We start from the raw sequence: 16,832 nt of genomic DNA on the forward strand, positions 1-16,832 counted from the left end.
AACTCTTAAAAGATGCTGAAAAAGAAATTCCTCCACTGAGATAGTTTAGGAGGGTCAAGGCCTATTTTCCAGTCACCTCCTGAAAAAAAAGTGTTGCCTTCAATACAGGAGTCGCTGGATAAAAAAATCTCCACCATTTTATCTGAGTCTGAGGAGTCCCCCGGTTCAGACAAAGCGGGTAGTAGCTTTCTGGTCTTAACACCTTAGCTGTAGTGACCTCCAGGATAAAGAGATATGATATGAAGCTTTAGGGTAACTAGATGGCCCAGTGGAGAGAGCACAGGGCCTGGAGTCGGAAGATTCATCTTCCTAAGTTCAAATCTGACATCGAACTTACCGTATGACCCCGAGCGTGTCACTTCATCCTGTCTGCCTCAGTTTCCTCATCTGTAAAATGAGCAGGAGAAGGAAATGACAAACCACTCCAACATCTCTGCCGAAAAACCCCAAATGGGGTCGTGAAGAGTCAGACATGACTGAACAACAGTAAGCACTTTATTTATCATCCTTAATGATAACAGTTGCAAGCATTTATACAGCACTTTAAGGTTCACAAAATGCTTTACAAAAATTATCTCGTTTTATCTTCATAATACTTTGGGAGGTACATGCTGTTATCCCCGTTGTACAGGTGAGGAACCAGGCAAACAGAGTCTGCCTGTCCAGGGTCACCCAACTAGCAAGTATCTGAGCCTGGATTTGAACTTGGGTCATTCTGACTCGTGATGCAGTGTTCTACCCAGGGCCACCTCTTTGCTTCTCATTTATGCATCTGTCTCTCTATCTATCCATCTGCCCGTCTCTATCATCTATATCCATCCACCCATCTCTATCATCTCTATCTATCCAGCAGCCATCTCTATCATCTGTATCTATCTAACCATATCTATTTATCATCTCTCTAGCTCTGTTCCTTCATCACTTATATCTATCTATCCATCCGCCTATATTAGTCTGTCTGTCTGTCCATACATCCATTTCTATCTATCATCTCTTCATCTGTCCATCTCTGTCCATCCATCTCTATTTTTCCCAAAATGAAATGTGTTGCCTCAGGGAATCATGGGTCCCCACTTGAAGGAGGTCTCCAAGCAAACTCGGGATGATCACTTGTAGCCTGTATGGTAGAGGGGATTCTCAGGCAGGTAGATGGTGAATCAGGTGGTCTTGGAGTTTGCTTCAGGCTCTAAGGTTCTGGAGTTCATTCAACAATTACCTGTAAGAAGCTTCTCCCTGGCTCCTGCCAGGACTATACTTAATCACAGCCTAGACAAACAAGTGCCTTTCTTCTTATTAAAACATGCATCTTATTGCCCCTGCTGCTAATGACAGGCTGTATAAATAAGCCACGGAATGGGAGATTTCCTCTCCGTACAGCAATCTTCTCAAATGAAATTGCTCATCTTCAATATTGCTAACAATGTCCCGGTGAGAGCTTCCAAAATCTTTGGCCAGAGAAATTAAAAAAGCCTCATCAAGAGAAGCAATCGGGATTTTCATCTTCCTTCCTTGAAGTGGAAAGCCCAGAGTGAGGGCAGTGAGGGAGCAGGAGATAGCTCCAAGTCTGGAGAAATAACTGGCAGGATTGTATTCAGCCTACACAAAAAACCATTAAGACACGAAAGAGGGTGGAGGGAACTCAACGCTCCGATGAAATGGGGTAGAATCTAGTTAAAAAGGCTCGGAGTGGGAGGCTCCCACTACTTGCTAACAACATGATCTTGGGCAAATGACCTCAGGTCTCCAGACCTCAGTTTCTCCACTTGTAAATAATGAGGTTGGACTCGACCATTTCAGCCGGGCCTTCCTCTTCTAAACCCGTGATTAGGCCATATTGCTTGGGCAGCCTGGGTGGGTGGAAAGTGTGTCCGTGTGCCACCTTGGGCAAGTCACATCAGTGCCTTAATTTTCTGATCTCTAAAAAGAGAGGCAGCACCAGCCAATCTCCATGGAACTCCAGCTCTGATACTCTGTGCACACTTGGTATCCTGACCAGGCAATGCACGCTTGGATCAGCTCTGTTCTTACTGGGGGCAATGTCAAGAGTCTAGAGCTTTTTTCAAAAGACAAACTCTTTGACTGAGTTTCATACAATTATGCACCCATCCACGTGCCTTTGTACGGGCTGTCTCCCCACGCCTAGAATCGTCCTTTTTCATTTCTGCCTCCTAGAGTCTCTAGTTTCCTCCAAGACTCAATTCAAATGCTATCTTCTACATGAAACCTTTTCTGATTGTCACTTAGTGCCTCCACACCAAAGTTACCTGGTATTTATTTTGGATGTGTGTATGTGCATATATACACACACACATATACATACATACCTACACATATGTCTATACATGTAAATGCACATATATGCACACATCCATGTAGATGCATCTGCATATACATGCAAAATAATATGTATAATAATTCATATAAAGAGAATAGATATATGTACATATATGTGTGGGCAACTAGGTGGCACAGTAGTTAGAATACTAGGCCTGAAGTCAGAAAGACCTGAGTTCAAATCCAGCCTCAGACACTTACTAGCTATGCAGCCCTGTGCAAGTCACTTCACCCTGTTTGCCTCAGTTTCCTCATCTGTAAAATGAGCTAAAGAAGGAAATGGCAAACCACTCCAGTATCTTTGCCAAGAAAACCCCAAATGGGGTCACAAAGAGTCAGATACAACTGAACAGCAATATATATGTGCATGTATATATTACATAGTGTATATTTTGCATACATACATATATGAGTTGTCTCCCCTAGGGCAGGGGCTGTTTAGGTTTTGTCTCTGCTTTCCCAGGGCCTAGCATCTTGCCTGGTCCATAGTAAGGGCTTATCATCAATTGATTGTACTGTCATTCCCAATCATACGCAAACTCTGGGTCCCTCCAAGCCTGGGCAAATCTGTTTCCTCAAATTCTGCATAGGCTCAGAAGTGCTCAGGCCATGCCCGACTCAAAGCAGCAGTCCAAGACAAGAATGGTTCCACCTCTTCTCCTGATTTCTCATGTTTCCTTGTAGAGTCTGAGTGTAAGGAAAAGGGGGACACTTGGCCCTAGCCTCCCGGCCTTGGGCCCCCTTGGCCCTCTACCAGACAGCTGGTGCCCATTCATCTGCTTCTCATTTAGCTTAGGGAGCTAGGTCTCCTTCCCTCTCTCCAGCTCAGCTCATGCCTCCTCCTCTCCTCTCCTGACTTACCAGCTCCCAAGTACTCAGTACCAAAGCTAGCTCTCCTCCCTCCCCCAAGACTTCCCCCACTATGCCCAGGCCAGTTTCCAGCATTTGACTCTTAGCCAGCTTCGGGAGTGGGCACATGCCCCTGCCTGCAGCTCCTTCCTGATGCTCTTCGAAAGGTTCAGGGAATGGCTAGCAGATCCCCTCCTTGCCCTCCTCCTCCCTTCTGTCTTCCTACCTCTCCCTAGCCTCTCACACAAAGTTATTCCTTTTTGATCATTCAAGCCCATGATATCCTGAACCTCAGGCCCTGGGCCAGAGGCACCTTGTTTTGCTTAGTAACTAGAGTGGCAGGTCCACCTCACCCCTCACACAGGCAAAGGGCATAGATTGCTAACACTGAGGAGAGTCCCGCACCAATGGGTTTGGGACTGGGTGATATAGGGCACCATTATATATGTCATCACAGACGATGCTAGTTATCCTGACTCGGATCAGGGGAGATTCAAGACCTCTTAGTGAGAAGCTGGGATAGAATGAGAGCCCTTGTGTGGAAAGGGACCAGAGGCAGAGCAGCCCAGTGGATAGAGATGAATTTGGACTCAGAGGACCCCAGGGCAAGTGGGGTGAGCCACTGAACTGGTGTCTCTCGACTCAGTTTCTTAATTTCTAAAATGAGAGGGATAAGGTAGACGTGCAGGGGGTATTAACCTGGGGTCCATGAGCTTTTTAAAAATATAATAACTGAATTTAACCTAATTAGTTTCCTTTGTATTTTAGGTATTAATTACATAAAATAATTTTTATACATTTGTTGAATTTTATGCAATAAAAACATTATCCTTAGGAAGGGTCCACAGCTTAACTAGACTGCCCAAGGACTCAAAAAAGTTAAGAACCCCTGGACTGTGGTGTCCCCTTCTAACTCTAAATAGGGAGAGAAGGAAGGGGTGGGGGTGTAGGGAGAGAAAGGGAAAGAGACAGAGACACAGAAAGAGGAATAGAGAGATAGAGATACAAAGAGGCAGAGATAACAGACAGAAAGACAGAGACAGAGAGGCAGAGAGGCAGAGAGAGAAACAGAGAGACACAAAGAGACAGAGACAGAAACAGAGAGACAGCCACAGAGACATACAGAGGGAGACAGAGACACAGAGAGACAGTAAGAGAAACAGAGAGATGGAGACACAGATAGACGAAGACAGAGACAGAGAAAAGCAGAGACGGGTTATGGGGTTATGGAACCTGAACTCCTATAAAGGGAAAGACCCTCAGTCCTTGAACTTTCTTACCCATTTCTGCTCTGGCATTTCCCTGAGTCATCAGGCCCATCCCAATAAAATTCTTTTGACTGTCCTTTCGCTGTGACCCTCTGACCCAGCCCAGCCTCTCATTGCCTCCACTTGGCCCTGCCACTCCTTGATCCCATCCCGATATTCCTGAAGTTTTAAAAACATTTTCTCTATATCAGTATCAATCTTGTCACTATCAAATGTTCCTATCAGATTCTTAGAATCTCAGCAGCCCAAGTAATAAGCCTCACTACTCTGAAAGAAGGCTTGAGTGGTAGAATTGTTTTGAGGCAGACCTGCCATGTACCCCTGGATTTCAGGGTTCTTAGCACCCTAAACCACAACAACAGGGAGACAGAGAGAGAAACAGAAAGACAGCCTCAGAGACATACAGAGAGAGACAGAGACACAAAGAGATAGAGAGACAAAGAGAGACAGAGAGACAGACAGAAACACAAAGAGACAGAAAGACAGAAACAGACAGAAAGAGAGAGACAGACCTGAAAACACAGAGACAGAGATACAGAGACAGGGAGGGAGAGGGGGAGGAAGAGACAGAGAGACAGAGGTGGATGACTAGCTAGGATAGGTAGATGGCTAGGTGGATAGATACACAGGCATCTAATTTCCTGCCCATCAACCTGCAATTTGAAGTCTTTGGGTTCTCTACCAAGCCCCCAGGTAACTAGCTCATCATTGGGAAATCTCATCATCCCGCAAGACCTAATCATTTGTTTGATATCATCAGCACTTTGTGCATCTCTGATTGTCCAGTGGAGCCACTGAAGTCCTTGCTTTAAGGAAAGGGCAGAGGGCAAGCATCTCCTCAGAATTCCATGTCCCACCTCACCCCACTCATTTTTGATCTCTTTGACCTTTCCCCGGAGCTCCTGTGCTACGTACCTTCTTCCCTTCCCCACCCCACCCCTATTTTCAGCTTTCTTTTATGTTGTCTTCCTTTATTAGATTGTAACCACCCTGAGGGCAGGACTGTCCTTTCTCTGGGCTAAGCACTGGGGATTTTCCTAGCCCCACAGTGCTTGGCATGAGGTAGGTTCTTAATAAATGATTACTGACTATTGACAATAGATTGATGGATAGATAAATGATGGAGCATTTATTGTTTCCTGTATGCCAGGCACAGGGCTAAGCTACTGATGGATCTAACTCTGTCACCCAGTGGTCCTCTGGTTCACTCTCTATCCCAATGAAGGCACTCAGAACCCAGGAGAGCAATGACTGGGCCTTTGGGACCTTTCCCAAGGGAGGCTGATGTTTTCTTCCAAATCTGGATTTTATAAGAAAACTGTCCAGAAGTGGGCTTGGTCTTCTATGGAGGTTTGCTAGGGGAATAGTGTAGTGAGTTGGTCTGGCCCTGGAAGCACAAATTTAGTGTTAGAAAGGACCTCAGAGGTCATCTAGTCCAATCCCCAACAGCCAAGGAAACTGAGGCACAGAGTTTGTTCAAGTGACTTACCCAGGGTTCAAACTGATGGCCTCTGAGCTCAAATCCAGCTCTCTTTCCAAGTCACCAAAATGCCTATTTTTTTTTTTATAAAGAACCTACTGATGGGGGATGGGACCTGGATCCTTAAAAGGAAAAGACAAGGTCTTTGCCCCTGAACTTTCCCACCTATTTCTATCCTTTCAGTGTGGCCCAGACCATACTTAGCTCCTTTCATTGTCTGCACCTGGCCCACTCTAGACTACATGCAGCTCATCAATTCCATCCACATCTTCCCACAGTCTTTTTTCTATATAAAAGTACCAATCCCCATTAAATTGCATAGATTCTTAGAACCTCACCCACTTCTATTGGCCCCACAATAAACACACTACTTAGACTGGAAGGCTTGAGTGGTCGAATTATTTCAAGGCAGACCCCCCATCCTGTACCCTTGCATTTCAGGGTCCCCAGCATCCCAAACTGCAACACTACTATGGACAGACAGACAGCATAGCCTAATGGATACAGGTGGGAACATAGCCTGGAAGCCCCTGATTTAAGTCCTGCCCCTGGTACATACCTGGCATAGCCCTGGGCAAATTACTTAACCTCTCTGGGCTCTAGAGGCTTTCTAAGATGATAGGTTGTAGAGAAGGTGCCACATTTGCACTGGTAAAGGGTGTTTCCTTACCTGGGAGCTTCCTACACTAATGAAATCACACCTCTAGCCCTTATCCCCACCTCTATCCTGCCTACTATGTGCAAATTGAAAGACTGAACAATCCCTACTCTTCAAAAAAAAAAACAACTTACATTCTAGAGAATGCAACTCAGCAGCACAAGGGATAGAATGCTGAGTCAGAAACAACCACATGGCCCTAGACAAGTCACTTACCCTCTCTGCCTCAGTTTCCTTATCTGTAAAATAAAGCTGATAATAGCACCTTCTTTCCAGGGTTGTTGTGAGGTTCAAATGAGGTGATAAATTTAAAGCAAAGCTTAAGGCACTCTATAAATGAGCTGTTTTCTTTATTTATGTGCCCAGAAAACACTAACACTGACAACTGAAGAATGTATCAGGAAAGGCTTCCCACAGGAGTCAAGAAGTTGTTGTGGTGGCCATGGTTGTTCAGTCATGTCCGACCCATTTGGGTTTTTCTTGGCAGAGATACTGGACTGGTTTGCCATTTCCTTCTCCAACTCACTTTACAGATGAGGAAACTGAGGCAAATGGGGTAAAGTGACTTGCACAGAGTCCCCACAGCTAGTAAGTATCTGAAGCCAAATGTGAACTCAGGTTTTCCTGACCCCAGAGCCAGGGGTCCCTCCATCTCACCGCCTAGAAGATTCGAGTTCAAATCCCACATCAGACACCAGGAAGCTGTGTGAGTCTGGATAAATCATTTGACCTGAGTGTCCGTTTATCTATCTGTAAAATGGAAACAAAAATGTTGCCCACCTCTCCCCAACTGATAAATGGTCAAAGGATATGAACAGGCAGTTTTTAGAGGAAGAAATTAAAGATATCTATGGTCATATGAAAAAATGCTCTAAATCACTGTGGATTAGAGAAATGCAAATCAAATTGGCTAACATGACAAAACAGGAAAATCACAAATGCAGGAGAGGATGTGGGAAAATTAGAACACTGTTGCATTGTTGGTGGAGTTGTGAACTAATCCAGCCATTCTGGAGAGCCATTTGGAACCATGTCCAAAGGGCTATAAAAATGTGCATACCCTTTGACCCAACAATACCACTTCTAGGGCTGTATCCCAAAGAGATCACACAAGTGGGAAAGGGACCTGTATGTACAAAAATATTTATAGCAGTTCTTTTTGTGGTAGCAAAGAATTGAAAATCAAGGGGATGCCCAATGGGAATGGCTAAACAAATTGTGGTATATGAATGTAATGGAATACTGTCGTGCTATAAGAAATGGGGAACAGACGGACTTTGTTACAACCTGGAAAGACTTATGTGATCTGATTCTGACTAAGGGGAGCAGAACCAGGAGAACATTACACACAATTACAGACACATGGTATCTGTGATGACTAACTTTGATAGACTTGGCTCTTCTCAGCAATACAAGGTTCTAAGACAACTCCGAAAGACTCATGATATTTCCAGAGAAAGAGTTATGGAGTCTGAATGCGGACTGAGGCAAACTATTTGCTCTCTTTTTTTTCTCCTTCTTTTTTGGTTTTGTTTCTTCTTTCTCATGATTGATTCCATTGGTTATAATTCTTCTTTACAACTTGACTATTGTGTAAATAAGTTTAATGAGAAGGTATATGTAGAACCTATGTTGGATTCCATGACGTCTTGGGGGGAGGGGGAGGAGAGAAAGGCGGAGAAAATTTGGAACTCAAAAACTTGAGGAACTGAATGCTGCAAACTAAAAATAAAAAATGAATTTAAAAAAAGTTATCCACCTCACTGGGTTGTTGAGGAAAGAAGTGCTTTGCAAACCTGAAGGCATGATTTAAAAATAAGCTACTATCACGATGCCACCTCTGCCTCTTCTGAATGTCCCTTTGTGGGTCCCTCTTTTGAAGGAGTGACTACCTTCTCCTTCATCTTTTAGTTATCTGTGTATTTGGCATTGTTAGTCCCTGGAGGGCCGGGACAAAAGGCACCAAGAAAGGAAGGGACCTCAGAGGTGATCTAACCCTTCCACCTCATTTTACAGAGGAGGGAAATGAAGCCCTGAGATGAGATGCTCCTTGCCCAGATGCATAGAGGTATGGTAGGTGGCAGAACCAGACCCTCTGATGCCCAATTCTCCTCCTTACTTCGCTGTGCCACAAGCTTTCCCTTCAGTGCATTTCTGCTTAGGGCCTGGTGTGGGCCGCTGAAAATTCCCTTCCTGCCTCCCCTGGTGTGGTGCCATAGAACGCCAGTCACACACCACACCAAGCGGGCCCATGGGGATTAGCTCAGCCCGAGTCAGGTTGGCAGGGTGATCTTTTAGGCAGACCAAGGATTCCGAGACCGAGGAGACCCAGCTTCTTATCCTGCCAGCACTTACTACCAGACTCACCTGCCTGACCCCAGACAAGTGGCTCCAACCATAAAACAAGCATTATTCATTTCCATTTTTATAGGCTATTTCCTCATCTATAAAACAAAGAGGACTGATTTATGTTTTTATAGGTATTTTCCTCCTCTATGGGATGAGGGACCTTGGACTAAATGTTAACTAAAGTTCTTTTTTCCTTTCGATCGCACAACCCTACACCTATCTTCCTTGCTCAGATTCTAGGAGCCTTATCCTTTGGATCAGATTTCCCTTCTAACCCCTCCTAGACAGGAGGGAATTTGTTGCCGACCTTGGTGTTTGTGTTCTCATAGTAAATTATTAAATTGGCTTCAGGGCCTAAAGCAATTTGGTGTGAGTCTGGCGACAGCATCAACCAATTTTGTGAGCTTGCTCTCCCCTAGGTATACAAACCACCCTGGGTTCAGACCCTCAAAGCTCAGAAAGCAAATTCCAGACTACAGAGAGATCCTAAGAAATGGAGGCCTTTCCTAGCTTGGATCATATAATAATACTCCCCTTACCACCAACTAGGAAGGAAGTTATTTTTCAAATAAATGTTTTATTGACTATTTTAAATATTGCTGTCAAAATCTCCAACTCTCCCTGCTTCTCCCCTTCCCCCATCATCACCCCTATCCCGTGGGACCTTGTCTTGCAACAAAAAAATATAGTTCAGCCAACAAAACCAACCTGTGTGCCTCATTCCATACCAGGAGTCCACCACTTTTCTACCCAAAGGGGAGAAGTATTTCTATACAACTCTCATTGAACCATCTGATGCCAAGACTGGTCATAACATTCAATAAAATTCTGATGTCTTTCAGAATCCTCCTTCCATAAAGAAATGCTAAAGCTGGTGTTGATAATTGGGGGCTTAAAGACCCCTCCCCCAACTAATTTCTGGATAGATTTCAGGGAGAAGGACATGGCAAACTACTCCCGTATCTTTGCCAAGAAAACCCCAAATGGGGTCATGGACAGTCAGCTGTGACTGAAAATGACCGAATAACAATGAAAGCAGATTTCAAGGGGTCTGTGAACTTGAATCACATTTTGTTACCTCTAGGTGAAATTTCGTACTTCCTTCAATTATTTAAAATCCTGATTCTGAGAAGGTTCTGTAGGCTTCGCCAGAGGGATGCGGGCCCAAAGAAGAAGAACTTCTCATCTAGAGGGAGGCAGGGAGCCAGAGAAGCCTAGGACGGCTCCTCTTCAGAGCCCTCCATTTCTAGGGGAGAAAGTCAGGGGACAGACTGAGCATCACTTAGTCAAGTTGCTCCTGAAACAGACCTGACTTTAGACCATAAACTAGTGACAGTTAAAAGTGGAAATGATTCGGGGCAACGATACTTTTGATTAAATCCCCTGCCAAGAGCTCGAAAGATGGCCGGGGCTGCCATCAAGACCAGGGAATAAATATACTATTTGTGGTGAATCGGAGCTCTTGTTGGAGGTTAGCCAGGGGCCAGGTCTTGAATCAGTATCTGTGACTCAGCTTGGGTCAATAGAATATATAAATGCTGGGATAAGGAAAACTTCCCATTGAAAGGGATGGGAGGATTAAGATTGGGTAGACAAAGGGATGTGCCCCAGCCTGCGTGAGGCTTTGGAGATTGTTTGATTCCAGAGTCTGGCTCAGACCACCTGCGTGACCTCGAGGCAATCATGCCCACTGTCTGGGCTCATGGGACCTTGATACCCCTCCTAATATCTATGATATTACATTGCCAATAACCCATCAATCAATCCCTCTTTAACACTGGCTTGTCTTTTTATGTTTTATCCATTTTTTAACACTTGATGGGCACCCAGAGAGGAACGTAGAATCACAGATCTACATCCCAGGGGTCATGTCTACCCCCCGCCCCGCTTTATTTTATAGATGAAGAAACTGAAGGTCAGGGAGGTTAAGGAATCTGCCTAAAGTTGTATGGCTCATGTTTTTGTGATAACAAAAAGTGCTGCTAGGAATGTTTTGAAATTCCTCCCTGCCTGTTTCTGTTTCAGTCTCTCCATCCCCCTCTCTTCCCTCCCTCCCTCTCTCTCTTGATCACATGCACACTATGTGTGTGTATAGATAAATGTGTGTCTATGACTTTTCTGGTTTTTGCCTTGATCCTCATAACAACCTGACAACTCTGGTAGACAGGTGCTATTATTATCATCCCCATTTTACAATGATGAAACCGAGGCAGACAGAGGTAAAATGACTTGCCCAGGATCACACAGTGTCTGAGGGTGGATTTGAACTCGGGTCTTCCTGACAGGAGAAAGTGTGCCATCTTGCTGCCTCTGCACAGATTGGACTTAATGACCTTTACGGTCCCCCTCCGGCTCTAAATCTATGATCTCATCCCTTGATGAAGTGTCCCATCTTCCCTAGGATGTAAGCTTGACAAGGACAAAGACCACGTTTTATGTGTTTGGGATTTCCCTCATTGCCTAGCACACTGTTTGTACTGGGAATTTAGAATATTCGTTGAACAGAATTTTAATGGGGATGGCCTACCCCTTTCCCTTCCCTCCGCTGGTGTTTAGTGGCAAATTTAGAAATTTAACAACCTGCCCCCATTTCCCCTTCTAGCAAGGGCTTGAGATTTCAGACTAAATCCGGTTGAGGCCACGGAGCTCCTCTAAGGCACGATGCCTGCCCCTTGGGTGGCTGCCGCCAGCAGGTCCAGTGGCCAAGACTTATTTCAGATGTGGAGAATAACAACAGCCCCTCCCACTGGACCGTGAGCTCCTTGGGAGCAAGACTCTCCTTTGCCTTGTGCGGCACCCAGAAGGTGCTTCATAAACGCTTTTTTACTTGATTTGACTCAATAGCTCACATTTACGTAGCATTTTAAGGTTTGTAAAGTGCTGTATGTATGTATGTATGTACGTATATACATATAATATATGTAATTATTATTATTTCACAAAATCCTCAAAACAACCCTGTGAAGGTAGGTTGCCACTATTCTCCCTAATTGACAGATGAAGAAACTGAGGCTAAGAGATTAAGTGACTTGTCCAGGGTTACTAGTAAATGTCTAAGGCAGGATAGCCTTTGTAATGCCAAGTCCAATGGTGTTCTCTTCTAAACCATCTCAAGCAGGGGTTCTTAATCATTGGAATGTTGAGGACCACCTTAGCAGTCTGATAAAGCATATGAACTCTCAGAATCATGTTTTTAAGGCATAAAATACATAATATTATATATAATATTATATATTAAAATATTGTATGTATTATATTATATGTTGAAACACACTTGTCAAAATATTTTAAAATACCAGTTCATGGACATCAGGTTCAGAACCACTGATAATGAGAATCATAGTCCTTCAGAGCTAAAAGAGGCCTTGGAAACCAAGGGAGACCATGCTACAGGATATGCTCAGTGGTGCTTTTTATTTAGAAAGAGCAAAAACATTGATGAGACAATAGCTCATGAATTAGTTCATATAATTTCAACTTAGGACTAATGAAATATTCCATAGAACAGGACAAAAAATTTGAAAATACTAACTACTTATGTATTTAAGGCATTAAATTTATTATTATAGTATATACAATTATTATTAAATTAATTCTTAATAGGAATAATTAATTTAGATTAAGTATTTAAATTTTTTAAGTACTTTACCATTAACTTAACTATTTAAACCCTGTTCCTCTAAATATTAAGTGGTAAGACTTGCTTCAGGATTTGTGGTTGAAATGAGTGTACAAAACACAGCTCTGCCAATTGCCTCTACTTCCTCTCCTCCTCCATAATTCTCAACACTTTCCTAGCTGCCTTTCTCCCTCAGCCCTCCACTGAAAGTACTCTCTCCAAGGTTGCAGATGATGTCGTAAGTGCTGCCATGGTCTTCTCTTTGGTCCTCCTAGAGGCCCTCCATGTTCAGGGTTGGTTGGGATTTTTTGGCCAAGGCTGTATCCCATGACCGAAACGAACTTCCTCATTCTCCTCTATCTAAATCCAAATCCCTAACTTCTTTCAATGCTCGGCTTCTATGCTATCTCTTCCTGGGAAGCCTTTATTGATCCCTTTGGTTATCTGCTCTCTCCTTCCTCTTCAAATCACTTATCTCTTTAAATGTCATGCTTCCCATACCCCGCATAAGCTCCTTGAAGGAAGGGACTGGTGTTTTCGGTTTTTTGTTTGCTTCTGTATATCCAGTGTCCAGCACAGTGCCTTGTGTAGAATGAGTGTTTAATAAACACTTGTTGGATTGGGCTGGATCTGAAATTAAAAGTACTAGGAAAATCGCAGCTTTCCATTTTAATGGATCATGAGCCTGTAAAAGCAGACCATCTTTACAATTTCTGGCCCCATTTGCTCCAGCTTGGTTTCAGGTGTTCCTTAGGATGTGGTTGTTAGTCTCTCCTTCAACACTAATCATATTCTCCCTCTGAACATGGAATGCCCTCGTATGGTTCTCAGCTTTCCCTGGCCAAGCTATGGACCTCTAAGCTCCAGTGGTTCTTCCATTTCTTCTTTCTGCCTAGTGACCCTGAACCAAGGTTCCCTGAAAGTGTTTTAAGCTTTGAAGAGACTACCATAAAACACGAATAACTGTGAAGTATGAGCATATGTATGTAGCTCCTAGTATGGTAATTCAATTAAACCTACAACCAAGTTAGGCTGATACATATATAACAATATACAAAATTGTTATTTTTACTGCTTGGGAATTATATAGAAATAGTAAGGAGGTTCCATGAGTTATAGTAATCCCAGCTAAGTCTTTTAGCCCTGTTTGCCTCAGTTCCTAGTCTGTAAAACGAGCTGGAGAAGGAACAGTGTCTCTGCCAGGAAAACCCCAAATGGGATCACGAAAAGTCGGACACAACTGAAATGACGCAACAGCAACATTACCTTTATGTAGACAAAGCAGACTTTTAATTTTTCTATTCTCATTTTTCAAAATTCTTAAGTATTTCTAGTTTGTCAGTGATGACAGTTTCCCTTATAGCTATGTGATATCATCCTCGCAAATTTAAAAAAATCAACAAAGATCCTGAATATTATCATCTGACAGCTTGGGTTCCTTGCCCCCACTACTCTCAGCTCTGCCAGATCTGTTCATGTGTTCCCATCATGTCTGTCCCCTTCTGTAGCTCCTCCATGATTACAAGGGGGACTTGGGTCCCTGCTCCAGAAAGGCACCTGGAATGCCAAATGGTCTTAGACAACAGACGTTCTGGGCCATGAGTCTGTGGATTTCACATAGAGGCTGTAGATCCAATTCCCTATTTATCTTTTTTGTTAATATAGGCGTCAAGTCTTATAAACTTACCTTCAAATTCTCCTTTGGCTGCATCCCATAGATACTACTATGTGGTATCTGTATGGCAGTATTATATTTTATGTTATCATTGTTAAATTCATCTTTTCCCTTCCACCATTCTTTATTAAATCATTCTTTGATTTGTCAGAAGAGGATATCAACTTTCTTGTGTTGTTACTTTTATAATGCTGTGCAAACCCTTAAATGTTATGTAAATGGCTAGCTATTAGTTTTATCATTATTAATAAACTAGACAAAATAACCATGCTAGCGTAAAATTCTTTCATCTTATATTGCTAATATATCATCATCTTACACAGAGTGGGCAGGTATGGATGGGTTGCAGTTTTTCAAACTGATAATATCATACACCATTAAACTTTTGAATATAAGTATTTCTCATGCTTGAATTCCCCTCTATCAAAAATATAAGCATCATTTTGGGATCGCCTCTCCCCCTTCCTCCTTTTCCTTTCCCCTTTCTTTTTTTTCCTCTTTGTTTGCTTGTTTGTTTTGAAATGTTTAGTAATATCACCTGCACAACACATTGAATGTTCTTGCTTTTACTCAGGAACTGATTTAGCTCATCATAAAAGTGTGACTTCTTCTAAGTTCTGGTCTTTTGGGTTTGAGAGCCATGATGCTTTTTGAGTACTGCTTTGAAGGGCATTTTTAAAAAAGTGAATTCTTTTCAAGTTGTTAGGTTCACAAATGGTCCCACCGTGGACTTTGTACTTAGTAAGGGGCGGAAAGCTTTTCTGGCTGGGTGCCTTACTCACGTTTCCTAACTTTTTATACATCGTATGTCAATTTCATTGTTTCATTTCTAGTCCTCTAGGAAAAGCCCTGCTGTGATCACAACTGTTGCTTCTGAGTATGACACGTCTATCTTTCTTCTTGTACCTCAAGGGATTTTGCTCATTGACGCTGTCATGTTGAAAAGTCTGAGTTATACACTGCTCTTTGTTAGGGTTCTATGAATTCTTACCTGCTATAATTCACCTTCCTTTTTTAAACTCTGAACAGTTTTCTTGAAATGTTTCTAGGAAATAAAGCCATCAAATTCTTCTTTTTTTCCTAAATGTTCCAGGATATCTGTGATCCAGAAATGGTGGTGTCTTGACACGTCCTCTAGGCTTGTTATTTACATGGTCTTGGCTTCCAGCTCCTTCCAGTCGCACTGTTTTTTAGACTAGTTTTTCCTCTTCTGTGTTGTTTTCAATTTTGCCATAATTCAATTAAGCCTGTTCTTGGTTCTATAGTATAGTTGAACTTCCTATCATAATCTCCATATTGGTAATTTAAAGAAAAATTTCCTCCTAATCTTTTTCATTGTCTTTTAATTCTAGCTTCAGTTTGTCTTGGGATTTTCTTATCTGAACAAATTCTATTTCCTCTCATGTTTTTTTTTCTTTGCCAATATTTACTATTCTTTAAAAATTTTTAACATGTCATTTATTTGTTTGAGGATTCTCTTGGGAAATTGTGGGTCATCCCATTTCCCATCTGTATTGTTTCTTACTCTCTTGTGTTTGTTTCAGTAACTGTAGGATTTTAAAAATTATTTTTGTATTAGAGCCCTTCTCTCTCCTCTCTCCTTATTTTCTTCTGTGGTGATATTTAATTATTTTGTGTGGCTTTTTAGCTATTTTGCCTTGTCAGAATCTCAGTTCTTACATTTGCTAGGTGGGTGACCTTGGGCACATTCCCTCATGTGTAAAATAAGAGTGTTAATATGAGTGCTACCCACTTCACAGGGTAGTGGGAGGGAAGATCTTTGTCAATCTTAGAACGCTATATAGATGTGAGTTGTTAGTAGCAGTAGTAGTAACAGTAGTAGTAGCGCTACACTGGCTGGGCATAGTGAGAATGGTATCTGGCTGCTGAGCGTTTGTGAGTCTGGGAGAAGAGGGACATCTGGAAGGGGAGAGTTTAGGAGGGAGATCAGGGCTGGATACACGAGTCTGGAAGCCCTCTATATAGAGATAACAGCAACGCCTTCATAGAGAAGTGCTGCCAAGTATATAGGTACATTTGGAGGAGGCAGAAGAGGGCAGACACCAAGAGATTTAAGAGTCCAATTTTGAAAACTCGTCTGTCTCTGCATTTTGTTTCCCTTAGCACACGTCTAGCTCCCTTCCCATCCACTAGTTCTTGCTCAGGTTATGATCAATAGACACCGAGGGCGTCAGCCCACGGGGTGTCCAAGCAAGCGCCTGGAAGGACTGTCTTTGGATGCCATCATCACAGCTTGTCAGACTAAGAAGGTGGACATAGAAACAATGGTGATGAGGCATGGTCCAAGGTGATTAAAGATAACCCTGTACCCTGACATATTGGTGGGTGCTCTGACTGTTACTTGGTCAACTCTGACCTTTCTTTCTTAGAATTGCCCTCAAGCAGCTTCAACAACAACTGACATTCCCACCATGCACACACAGTAATCCCTGGGCATCTGGTCAAGTACTCTCGAACACAGCTCTGTCATTGAAACCTTGGGTTTGTCCTTGGGGATACCAGTCCTATTCATTGGTATTTCACAACACAAACCTTATAATCATTGCCCAATTGCTACTGTCCTGGAGGGTGACTTTATC

The sequence above is a fragment of the Trichosurus vulpecula genome, chromosome 5 (genome assembly GCF_011100635.1).
Source record: "Trichosurus vulpecula isolate mTriVul1 chromosome 5, mTriVul1.pri, whole genome shotgun sequence".
NCBI classification, from domain to species: Eukaryota; Metazoa; Chordata; class Mammalia; order Diprotodontia; family Phalangeridae; genus Trichosurus; species Trichosurus vulpecula.